At 39.9% G+C, this 12166-nt stretch overlaps 1 pseudogene; it reads left to right on the top strand.

The window, feature by feature from the left end:
- The first annotated feature begins 1984 nt into the window (after window positions 1-1984).
- LOC139743486 (structural maintenance of chromosomes flexible hinge domain-containing protein 1-like) overlaps window positions 1985-12166 on the top strand; it is a 43370-nt pseudogene continuing 33188 nt past the window's right edge.

Here is a 12166-nt window from a genome sequence, read left to right as displayed (position 1 = left end):
ACCAAATTAAGATTCTCTGGTGAAAGTTTGGGTCGTGAGGTCAAAGGTCAAAGGTCAAAAGGTCAAGAAAAATATTAAAACTTCATTTTTTTTCTCTGTACTTTGGAAATTGTTCAAGGTATCTTCATGGAACATAGTATCTATACATGTACTGACTGGCAGTGATTGTCTAGAGAATTTAGGGTTCATGGGGTCAAAGGTCAAGGGCAACACTTCAAAATTTTACTATTTCCCTCATGTTTATGCAATGCCAGCAGGATTATTTTTTTTTTTTACACTTGGTGTATGCATGTATAACCTAATAGAGATTCTCTGGATAGTTTTTTTTTTCTTTTGTTTTTGCCTCAAAGGTCAAAAGGTCAAAGATCAAGTGAAAGTGCTCAACTTAATTTTTCCTCCATATCTTGGAAGTGGCTCAAGTTAGCTTGAAACGTACTACATATTTATGCATGTTCTGCCTGACAGTGATTATCTTATGAAATCTAGCGTCAAAGGCCAGATGAAAATGGTAACAATTTACTATTCAAGACAGAACTTGCACTTTTTCTCCATACCTTGAAAATTACTCAATGCATAAACATATGAATGGGTCAAAGTCAAGTTAAAATCCTTAAATCCCAAATACATGCTCTCCTATTCATCCAATTAAACCTAGGTCAAGGAAGGTGAACATTCAACACATTTGTGACAAACTTGTCATTTTAATATTTTGCCAATTTTGTGAAAATGTAAGCCACACATTGTCCACATGTACTATCTAGACCTATTAGGAGAATCATGCATTATGGCGGAGGCATACCAGTCGCCATAGCGACATTTCTAGTATTTCATGAAAATTGATTGCTTCGCTTTTATTAATGCTCAAATCTTAGAACATGATTGCATCCTTCCGGCTCTTTTTTCAATTGCATATTTACTGTAAAACCAGAAATATTCATGGCATGACATTTTTGTGAAATGGAGATGACAACCTTTTTCCCAGCATGAAATTTTGGTGAATCTTCTGCATCTGTACCTTGACGATTTCTCAATGCATACACTTAATAAAGCTGGATACATTTATATGCATCACAATGCATTAATTGCACTGTGATTCTGTAGGGTAAGACTGGCCGTGGATCAAGGAAAAATGTTCAAATGTCACTGGATGTTTCGCCCTATTTTGACAAGCTCTCTCAAACAGTATAGCCATCCATCAAAATGAAGCCCAATTCAAGGAAAGTGAACACTCAACACATTTGTGGCAAACATGTCATTTAAATTTTTAGCCAGTCATGTTAAATTGTCATCTCCCATTGTCAAAGACGTACTCAAGGCCTATTAGGAGAACCATGCATAATGGAGGAGGCATACCAGTTGCCGTAGCGACATTCCTAGTTGTCAGTTTCACTGCACAGAGCACAGTTTGATGCGAGATTAGGCACTTGAACAGACCCTGAATTTCAGAGCCTCTTTTCTCAGTAAACTTTTCTACAGAGTGTGTACTTTCTTTCTACTGTGTAGATTAGGTCAGGAAAGTCCACTTGTACTGAGTTATACATCATTTTAAAGCTTGCAGTCGGCTCTTTCAGAATGTACATGTAAGGTAAAATCCATGTCTGGCTACTTTTTGTTGGTTTTGTTTTTTATTTTTTGCACAAACAAATTATAATTTTATTGAAATATTATTTAGCCCAAAGATCGATCGTCAATCAGGTCAATCACAAAGCTGATTTCAGAAATCCAAATTTGCGTTTGATTGAAAGTTACAAGCAGTCGGAAATGTATCAATGTTGAGATAAATCTGTGTGAAACAGACCTAATGAATGATGTCCTCTTCCCCAGATTTCAGTGGCAGGGTGACTCATTGAAATTTGACTTCCAAAGGATGATTTTGATCGATGATACGATGCTTTGGAATTAAATTTCAGTAAGCCTAATTAGTCATTAACAACGTTTTGAAGGAGTAACTGAGAAATGTGATTTCTTTCACCCTTTCCCCTAGACATCGTGAGGGACCTTGGCCCCCACACCCTCAAACTTCAGGTCGTGCTCAACGAGGAAGGAACCACAGAATTTGGGGGCGTCTCCTCCCCTATCACAAGATCAACTTCACCGTCACAGGTATGATTCCTCACCCACGTGCATCTCTCAACATCTTACGTCCACTCATGAAAGCCTTGTCAGAAGTTGTTATGGTTTTTTTTTTTTGTCGAGCCCACTGGAGGTGTGGGGAGACTAAGGGATCGCCTGCGGCGTCTGTCCGTCCGTCATCCGTCCGTCGTCAGTCCGTCGGTCCATCGTCTGTCCATAACGCTACAAAAACTTGAGTAACTCTCTACTTAGGCTTTCAATTTCAATCAAACTTGGAAGGAAGAGTGGTTATACAAAGTTACACATTTTACTAAACATGAAGGGCACCTCAATGTCAAAGGTCACAGGCAGAGGTCAATGAACTTATAGGGCCCAATGTTAAGTTTTTAGGGCGCATTTCGATTGTGGCTCATAACTTTTAATCCCTTCGTCCGTTTGTGACCAAACTTAGATGTTGAATGTCCCTTGGGGAATTAAAAGTCACCACAAGGTCAAAGGTCATAAGCGGGTCTATGAACTTCTGGGAGTTAGAAAATATTAATTTCTTGTAGGCGAATGGGCAAGACACAATTTGGCACTTGCCTTGTTTACTTTCCTTGGTGCCAGCTTTGGGTAGACTGTCTTGGAGGGTTGTAACAAGGACATAGAGGGTCCTGTGTCATCTGTGGTGATTTCATCATAATTCATCAGGAGGGCATTTCATCTAGCGTTTAGTCTGATATTTTTTTTTTTCTGACAAACTACACTGTATTTTACGGTACTGAAACTTTTGCTTGTAACTGGCTGAAAGCAAATACGTAGGAAAAAAATCTCAGACAAAATGCTTGATGAAATGCCCCCCTGATGATCTGTGTAGGTCATGCCTTGTAGCTAAGATAGAAAGTTTCCCTGGAGTGTTGATTGCACAATGTGAGATGTAAAATGAAGAGATCACAGTAATCCATAGATAAACTAGTGATTATTTAAATAGTTGAAATTCTTGCATCGAGTTGTTTTTGTAGTGCAACTGATTGACAAATTGCCCTGCATTGACGTAAATAAGACAATAGAAACAACTCTACGCAAGAACTTCATCAATTTGAATAATTACGCAGTACCCGCTGCGTGCTATAGGATTAGAGCCATACCTGGCTGTCTGGTGGTAGCTCAGTGGTCTAGTGGATGATACACCTGTCTAGTGATCAGGAGGTTGTAGGTTCAAATCCTGCTTGAGTATGTATGCCCACTTTTGTCATGGCTGCTACAACACTAATTAATTAAGTGCTTATTTACATCGATACAGGGCAATCTGTCAATCAGTTGCAAATCAGTTATTGTGGTTATATGTTAAGAAGCGCTTGGCTTATTACTGGTACATGTAGCTATCTCTAAATTTAGATGCCACAGCTTCCTTTGTTATGTCATGATAGTGAAAAAATTGCAGTTTTGACATGAAACTGAAGATTATCAGTACTGCCTAACCAAAAGAGTGCATTTTTTATGCTGAGAAAAGAGCCTTCAAATTATAATACAGGTCATGTGTCAAAGATTTTGGGTAGAGATGGTGGCAAATGGAATCAGTGTATAGTCTGGTATTACAATTATTGACAATGTGAGATAAATGTTTATGTGAATAATGTTCCAGCTTGGAAATAAGTTACAGAAATCTGAAGAAAAGTCCTTGATAATTGACATGTAAAGGTTATAAGAACACAGTTCAGCCCTGTGATGGTAAAACACTGAACATTTTATTGCTGTTTATTTCTCTTACATATCTCTTCATTTCTTTTTGTCAGTTTGTCTTATCTCTCTCTTTAATCTCTTTTGTTACCTTTTTATCTCTTTCCACTCTCAATCTAAATAACTTGTCTTTTATCTTTCTGTCTCCTTATCGTTCTTTTGATATCCTTCATAATCTCTTTATCCTTCTAATCTGCTTCATAATCTCCATATCCTTTCACCTTGTCAATCGTGTCATATCTTTTTCCTAAAACTCTCTCTCTCTCTCTCTCTCTCCATATCTCTCTGTGATGACGTTATCTCTATATTCTTCTGCCCATTGTGCTATGATGCAGAGGCGCCGCCAAGCAAGTTCAGCTTTGGGATGTTGGAGTCCCCCTTTCGGGTGGACATACCATTCTCCATCCCCCTTCAGCTCCAGGATGAGTTCAACAACCCAACCAAGCCCACGCCCAACCTCAGGCCCGAGCTGCAGGCCAGGTAAGTGTGCAGAGCTGGAGTTCTTAAATTCCAGCAAGGAATAGATTTACAGTGTACCATGAAGCATCTTCTTACTGTTGGTTCCCATGTAAGGAACATCCACACAAGTACACTCGGGCTGCACACTATTACCTTTTACAATGTGTGCTTTTAATAGTGTACTGTATATGCCGAATATTTCACAAGGTTTTTATTTTCACGAATTTTGCGAGTCATGTGCTATTCGCAAAATTAAAGACATGCAAAAATATTGACTCTGATTGCAATGTGAATGTGACGTACGTGTGTACACTTCTCTGTTCAGTACAAGACTCCTTGATCATGAATTTAACCACTCGCGAAATTGTCGGGAATTCCCAATTCGCGAAAATTTAGACTCACGAAATATACGGCGTATGCAGTATATAAAAATTTGATGCATCCGTAGTTTGTAATGAAGTCGCTGAATTTCCCAAGGTGAATGATCCTTTGCACATTTCTTCCTCATAGCGGCCTTGAGCTGACTTACGAGGGAGTGGAGGCTAGGGGGACGACACTGCTGGTGAAAGGGGTGAAAGCGTCGGGGGACATTGGGACCTCGCAGGGCAAGAATTTCACACTGCAGGTGACCGTTCCGGGACTGATGAAACCCACCCAGCAGCTCAAGATCCGACTACTGCCCGGTGAGTGTTTGGGGAGGGGAGGCGAGGGAGGTTGCAGGGACCCTCTCTTATGGTGAATTCATCTCAAATTCAAATATGATACATTTCATGATGGATAAGATATCATAAGCACCAGTCCTACTAAGAGAAGCTATGCAGAGTTTCACTACCTGGTATTTGCTTCTGGTAGTTCCGGCAGTCTGACAGCGAACTTCTAGAGAAGTTCCTGGTAAAATTTCCCATAGAACTACCTACATACACTTGAGAAGTTTCTCAATTCTCATGAAAATGTGCATACTTTGGGATTGTTCACCTGTCATATTTGCTCTGGTACTATTTTCCGATGCATTAAGTGAGAAGTTAATTTTCACAAGTCATGACTGAGAAATTATGCTTCAACTTTACTTGTGTGTGAGCTCAGCAAGTCTGAGGAAAATTTAGAGATGAATGAGTTCAGGTAAATATTTTGAGAAATTGATTGTATTCTGCCAAAGTAGGAATTTTTGTAGTGTTGAAATTTTTGCACATTTTGCAGAACCAGAAACCAGTGTGAAAATCAAAGCATGTTACATTTTTGCTTGCTATGTGTTCCAGTAGTTCGTGTCTTGGTTTCCTTGGAATTAAAAACCCACAATTAAAACTCATCTTACCTGGCCTAGTGCAAAGAATTACTCATGCAAAAATATCCACTTTTACAGTAACTGTGAGACACAAGGAAAAGCTGATACCACATTGTGCACTCCCTGCCATCATGTATGGTTCAAAGCACCTCCCTGGAGAATTTTCAAGCAGGGGATGCAATAAGTTAGGCTTTGTTCAAGCCTCTTCTCTCTTTTTTAGCAGATCATTGAATTTGTAGTGAGTTTTTTCCTAGCATTTTTGATGTGTGCACTGGACAAGCACAAGTACAAAAAAAAAAAATGCCTTGGCGGTATGTATTTGCATGGAAGAAGAGGAAGAAGAAGAAGAAGACTTCAGCGTACATGGATTGTACTATAGCTTTGTTAGGGCAGATATTGTTCAGTGTAGCCTGGAGATCGTGACACGTGTGAGCTGCGCCTTTCTCTTCACAGGAGAGCCCCATGAGATCATTGTGCCGACCTTTGACAGGGGTGACCTTTGTGTGGAGAACGGGAAGGCCCTCCCGGTGTCGGTGGAAATCAGGGACAGAGCTGGCAACATCTCTATGCACTCAAAGCTCATCGTCCACTGCAAGGTTTGAAGACTTTCACGCTCCTCGCGTCGAGTTGCTTTTATTGCGACTGATCGACAAATTGCCCTACATCGACGTAAACAAGCACTAAATTGATCAGTGCTTTAGCAGTAGCCATGACAAAAGAAATCATGGGCATGCATACTCGATCAGAGTCCAACTGGAGTATGCATTCCCATTATTTGTTATCATGGCTTCTACTAGAACACCAGATGACTGGTGCTTGTATACAGCAGTAAAGGGCAATTTGTCAGTCAATTACCGGGATCGCACTTGTTAATAACTCGCATGTTTATGCAGTGGCGGATCCAAGGGGATCCAAAGGGATACAAGGTGCAACCCCCTTTATTTTTTTGTTAAAACAAAAGAAATAAAAAGAAAAAAATGGGGGAGGGGTGCGTGCACCCCCTTTTAATCTTTTTAAGGCGCCCTCTCTTTACGGAATTCCTGGATCCGCCCCTGTTATGTGCAATCAAAAGTCATTGTTAGTGGCTCAGGTTTGAGGGAGGATTTATGCACTTTTATGTAACCTTCTGTATCTTTTTTAAAATAATTTCTATCATTCATTGCTAGTATTTCATTTAAAAGAGTAAAAACTTGACTCTCAGTGAAGCTGTAATTTACCGTAAACGTGGAAATTTTTGTGCTGTTGAAATTTTCGCACATTTCGTGCAAGTTTCTGGTTTGCTCAAAATGTGCGAAAGTTTCAAAATAAAGGCACACAAATATTTTTGCTTGCTACAAGTATATGTTCCAGTAGTTAATGTCTTGATTCCGTGAAATTGAAAACACAAGAAACTCATCTTATTGGGCCAAACACGAAAAATCATTCATGCAAATATGTCCACTTTTACAGTAGTCAAATACCTTTGTCTATTTCAAGTTGCCAAATTATCAAATAGCTGTATTTATATTACTGGTCTGTGAAATTCACAACACATTTTAGAAGACCCAAAAGCTGATGTCTCAGTCTCAAATTTGTACAAACAAAATGAAATTAACTGCTTCCACCTAATCATATCCAGTATGTGATATGCAGTAAACTTCAGTATCGCCAATTTCACAAGGACAGTATGATAATTTCTGTGGAAATGTTGCCTCGGGGCCTGATAGTTTTCAAAGATATCACTGACTGCTATGTTGTTATAGGCCTGTAGTGGCTCACTGCAATCGATGTAAGCTATTATTATTGATGTCATCACATAAAAACACTTAAAGTGAGATCATGAGGGTGCCGACAACATCATCATCAAATCTAATTTTTATATGTGACTGTGACCAATATCACTGCTCTGAAAAAAAACATGTTAACATTTAAAAACCCTTAGATCTCTTTACTTTGTGGCCAGTTCTTTGTGAAATTATTACTTTTTTGTTTGTAGGATCTTACTCTACATTGTATATATTGCACTTGATTTTATCATTTAGTGTTGTATCTGGATATAGTTACTTTCTTTCTTTTTTTTGCTTTTCGAACTCCAAGAAAGAGCAATCTATTGAAAGGATGAAAAGGTTGGTGATAATCGGCATCTCTCTCTTTTGACCCCATTCTCTAGTTCATTGGCACCGCCGGTCTACCGACGTACTCTGGCGACTTAAGCAACTCCGGTAAGGCTACCCTGATGGGAAAGCCAATCTACATCAAGAACATCGCCAAGAAGTCACAGAAAATCACTGCAAAAGTGGAGCTTCCTGTGAGTTGGCAGCCAGCTTCTAGAGCATAGGAAAGCGATGACAGGACTTCTTTGCTCCTGCGACAGTTGCTCCGATCTTATTTTCTCCAAGGAATTTTGATAGGGTGGTTTAGTTTGATGTGAGGACTAGGATTATGGTTCAGTTTATGTTTGTGCCTAGAATTTATGTTTGGCTTTGTGCGCAGATATTTCATGGGAGCAGTTGTCTGAGGAGCAAATGTCATGGAACGTAGGAAAGCATATGGGCGAGTTTAACACAGAGAATGCCAGTAATGCCATGGACTTTGCCTTGTGTTAACATCTTCAATTCTGTTTCTCAGTTTTAATTGTGATCGCAAAAGCCTGCAAATGACAGTCAGATAAGACTTTTTTCCCCCATTAACATCAGATTATTTTGTGGGGGTTTTGCTTTCATGAATTCCACGAGTTGGGTGCTCTTCGTATATCTAACAGCACACAAAGATATTAACTGCGATCCTGACATGAATGCGATGTTCCCGCATACATTTCTCCTTCTATTACTGTACTTTATGACCGTGAATTCAACAACTCACAAAATCGTTAGAAGTCCTCATTCACACACACAAAAAAAATTAAACTCGCTATGTATATGGTGTATGTAAGTGCACCAGATCATTATTATTTTTCTGTTGTTGCAGCACTTCCGTGGTGTGAGTCCCGTTGAGAAGGTTATCACGGTGAAGCCGAGTACGAGTCCGTGCAACATCAACATTTTCTACCCCCAGCAACCCTGGCTCAAGGACTCCAAGAAGGGACTGGTCAAGATGAAACCGCAGGAGGAGATTGAGTGGACGGCAGGCGAGCAGACTTCCAATATTGGTGAGTGTGTCGATTGTCATGTCTGGTAGGAGCACCTTTAGTGTCATGATTGATGTGGTGCCCCCAAGCTACATGCACGTTACCCTCAAGAATGGGAGTCAGATAATCAGAATGATAGCAGTTTCATATCACTAGAAAAACACTCTGAGAGCGCAGACAGATATTGATAGAAGAAACTCTAATCTAATTTGGCTTGAAAACTCAAAAAGTTAGGAAACTCATGGGCCCAAATTCATGAAGGTGGTACAATCTTGTCCATGGTTTAAACCATGGACAGAGACCATGGGGTGCCAAGTGTCGCATGGAATATTTCGTTACGAAATCAGTCATCTAGTTTCGTCGATGAAATGTTGTCATTTCATTACAAAATAGTCATTTCGTTGACGAAATGACTGATTTCATAACGAAATATTCCATGCGACACTTGGCGCACCATGGTCTTTGTCCATGGTTTAAAGCATGGACAAGATTGTACCACCTTCGTGAATTCGGGCCAGGAAGTAAGGGGAAACTTGCTGAGCACCTGCAACAAGTTCCACCAGAAACTTGGTATGAAACTTTGCAAGTCTGACTGCAGAGCTTCTACCTTTCAGCAAAACTTCGCAGGAAAGGTGGCAAACGCACCCGTGTGATATCCACATCTACAATGTACTGTCCTCGAGAGTGTGTAGAATGAGTAAACTGGGCATGTGCAGTTCTTCTGAAGTTTCATGACATTCTTTTTTCGTCAGAGCTAACATCACAACTTTGTGGCGTAAGGAGGGTGCGCAGAGTAAAACATCGCAAGTTTTGATGTCACAAATTTTCTCTCTTATTTTTGTTAATAGTAATGGCCCTAATGTCTTTTGTTCAGGTATTGTCAGAGATTTGTGTCAAAGTTTTAAGTCACTCACATGGTGCACTAAAGACATCAAAGGGCTGATGTTAGAGCCAAACAGAGTTCCGGGAATGGCTCAAAATGTATCTTCCACCATTTCAAATTTGCTTGCAATACATCGAAAGGCTCTACCAAGAAACCAGGCTGGCTGATGCAGTTTGCTGAGATAATGAGTCGTTGTGGAGTATTATAAGATCAAAAGATTAAATGATTTTGGTCATTCGTACGACTTTCATTCCTGAAACGCCCTCCTTATTCAGTAGTGGATAAGTAGATCATTATGTGATGATCGATCGGGCCCAAGCAATCAATACATGCAATTGACTACAGCACTGAAGATAGGTGGATTCTGTGTGGCCCGATTTGTCGATTATCAATAATTGATTACAGAAAAGTGTGGCAATTAGGATCGGGTATGCGCTAAGATTGCAATACTTCCGTCGAGTCTGTCTGGCTAATATTTCACATTTTCATCATTAACCTAACAAAATTATGTTATGACAGCATTAATCAACACATTTTGTGTGCATATGAGTACAATGTAGAGCAGGTATCAATAGTTTTGTAGGCAGATAAGAGGTATGTTTTCGCTGTAACCATTTGGAACATTATGCTATTACAGCGTTAATCAGCACATTTATTATGCATATAAGTACATTTTAGGGCAAATATCAAGAGTTCTGCAGGCATATGAGAACTTTTTATAACGCCTGAAGAGATCCTTATCATCTGATTGGTTGTTTGACATTGATCATTCTGCCCATTTCACTATAACGTCATCATCCGTGCAATTGTGGTTCCATTTGCCGTGCAATTTTGGATCCATACGATTTGCTCCATTCCACGTTCGCCGAGAGCCTGGCACACTACGCGTGTAAAACGCTTGTGTTTGCAGTGTGTGCCTGCGACAGCGTCCTAGTGTAAAGCGCTCAGTGAGTACTCTCTGGATCTCAGATTTTCTCTTCTTTCTAAGATGATAAAAACATCAAATGACAAAGATCTATTTTAGGCGTTAAATAAAACAAATAATAAATGTTTTTCATTCGTGCAATGGACAGACAGAGCTGCCAACTATTACGGATTTCCCGTAATTGTTACGGGAAATGATCACGATTACGGGAGTACGGAATGTTGCCTAAAAATTACGGTTTTTGGAAATTCCGATAATGCCCTATCGCCTATGCAGCAATTGCAATATACTAGCAGACTACACACTGTACATGTTTCATTCTCCAGCCGGCCCGCGTTGCCTGGTTGCCCGCATTTGTGTGTGTCGGTGTCTGTGTACTCGACGTGTGTGTGTTCGTAGCTTTCATTGTAGAAAAGTGTGCGCACACGCAATTCACTGCTTGCGTACTGTGTACACTGAACGAACTTCGCGCATGTGAATCCCTGTCGCCTACGGACCCTAGATGTTTCCATCGATCGCCGTGGGATCCCCATGTGTGGCCGGCCGGCTGGGGACCGGAGCGTGAGTAGTAGCTTAGCTTCACACTGTAGCCAGCTGCCACTATAGACAGTACCCTATATTTCGTTTGAGTCGGGGTAGAAGTGCTCCGTTGTGCAATGTCTGCTTCTTTTTCTCTACTTCTTCCGTTTTTCCCTTGCCTCCCAAGTACGAAATGATTTTTAGAGTGTTGTGTGTGTTTTTTGTAACGTTATTGCATCATTTTTCTGCAAGGAAGAGGTGAGTTTCTGTTTGTGTACTGATGATGTGCACTGTCACAGTATGTGCAGGTGAAAAGCGTTCGAACTTTCTTTCCCGAGTATCGTGGAAACTCGATGTATTTCTAGGCCTATAAAAGGAGATCTCATATAACAGAATACTTATAGCAAACTATTTTCAGGTCAAAGTGAATTAATTTCCCTTGTTTTGTATCGTTTATTGACGATCTCAAGGATCTCGTCGTAATACCGAATTTCCTAGACTATGTCATGTGTATTAAATTTGATTTTCGCATAGCTTTCGGTGCTGCAAACTTTTGCTAGGGCCTAATCTTAATACAAAACTTATCGTTCTATTTCTGTTGTTTCTCACACCTCGTTTGGTACGATTTCTTCCATTTTATATCACTTTATCCGTTCCCTTTATTCTTTGAAATATTTAAACGTACAAGTGTAATTCTTTCAAGTGTCTTGCACTGTTATTTTCGTAACGGCGATTTCTCCGCTTTCGTGCAACACTTTTTCGAATCGAAGCGACGTGTGTTGTCTTTTCTAAATATTTGTGTTGTTGGGAGGTGTTGATACTTTGTATTTGTTATACTTATTTATTTTCCTCGGTGTTTATCTCGAGGGACTATGCGTGTTTCTTAATGTTAATAGGAAAAGGCTAAAATGATCTGAGTGATGTCTGATGGTGATGATGAAAACTATGCTGGTACAAAAAGACGTCTTACTGTGAATGCTGAGCGTACGTGCCGTTCGTTTTATTTCACTTTCCCTCTTATTCTTCTTTCCCCTCCAAAGAATGATAAAAGAAATTACATACACCTCACAACAAAAAGATCCACAATCTACCAACCTTCATAAAGTTAAATCTAAATGTTCAATATCAGCAAAGAATAAGGGGAAAGCACGAATGACAATAAATTAGAGCGAAGAGATTGTGAAATACTGAATACATGCA

Source organism: Diadema antillarum, unplaced genomic scaffold, assembly GCF_040938485.1.
Source record: "Diadema antillarum isolate AM-2024a unplaced genomic scaffold, OU_Dant_1.0 seq00001086_RagTag, whole genome shotgun sequence".
NCBI lineage: Eukaryota > Metazoa > Echinodermata > Echinoidea > Diadematoida > Diadematidae > Diadema > Diadema antillarum.
This window is presented reverse-complemented; position numbering and strand designations above follow the sequence as displayed.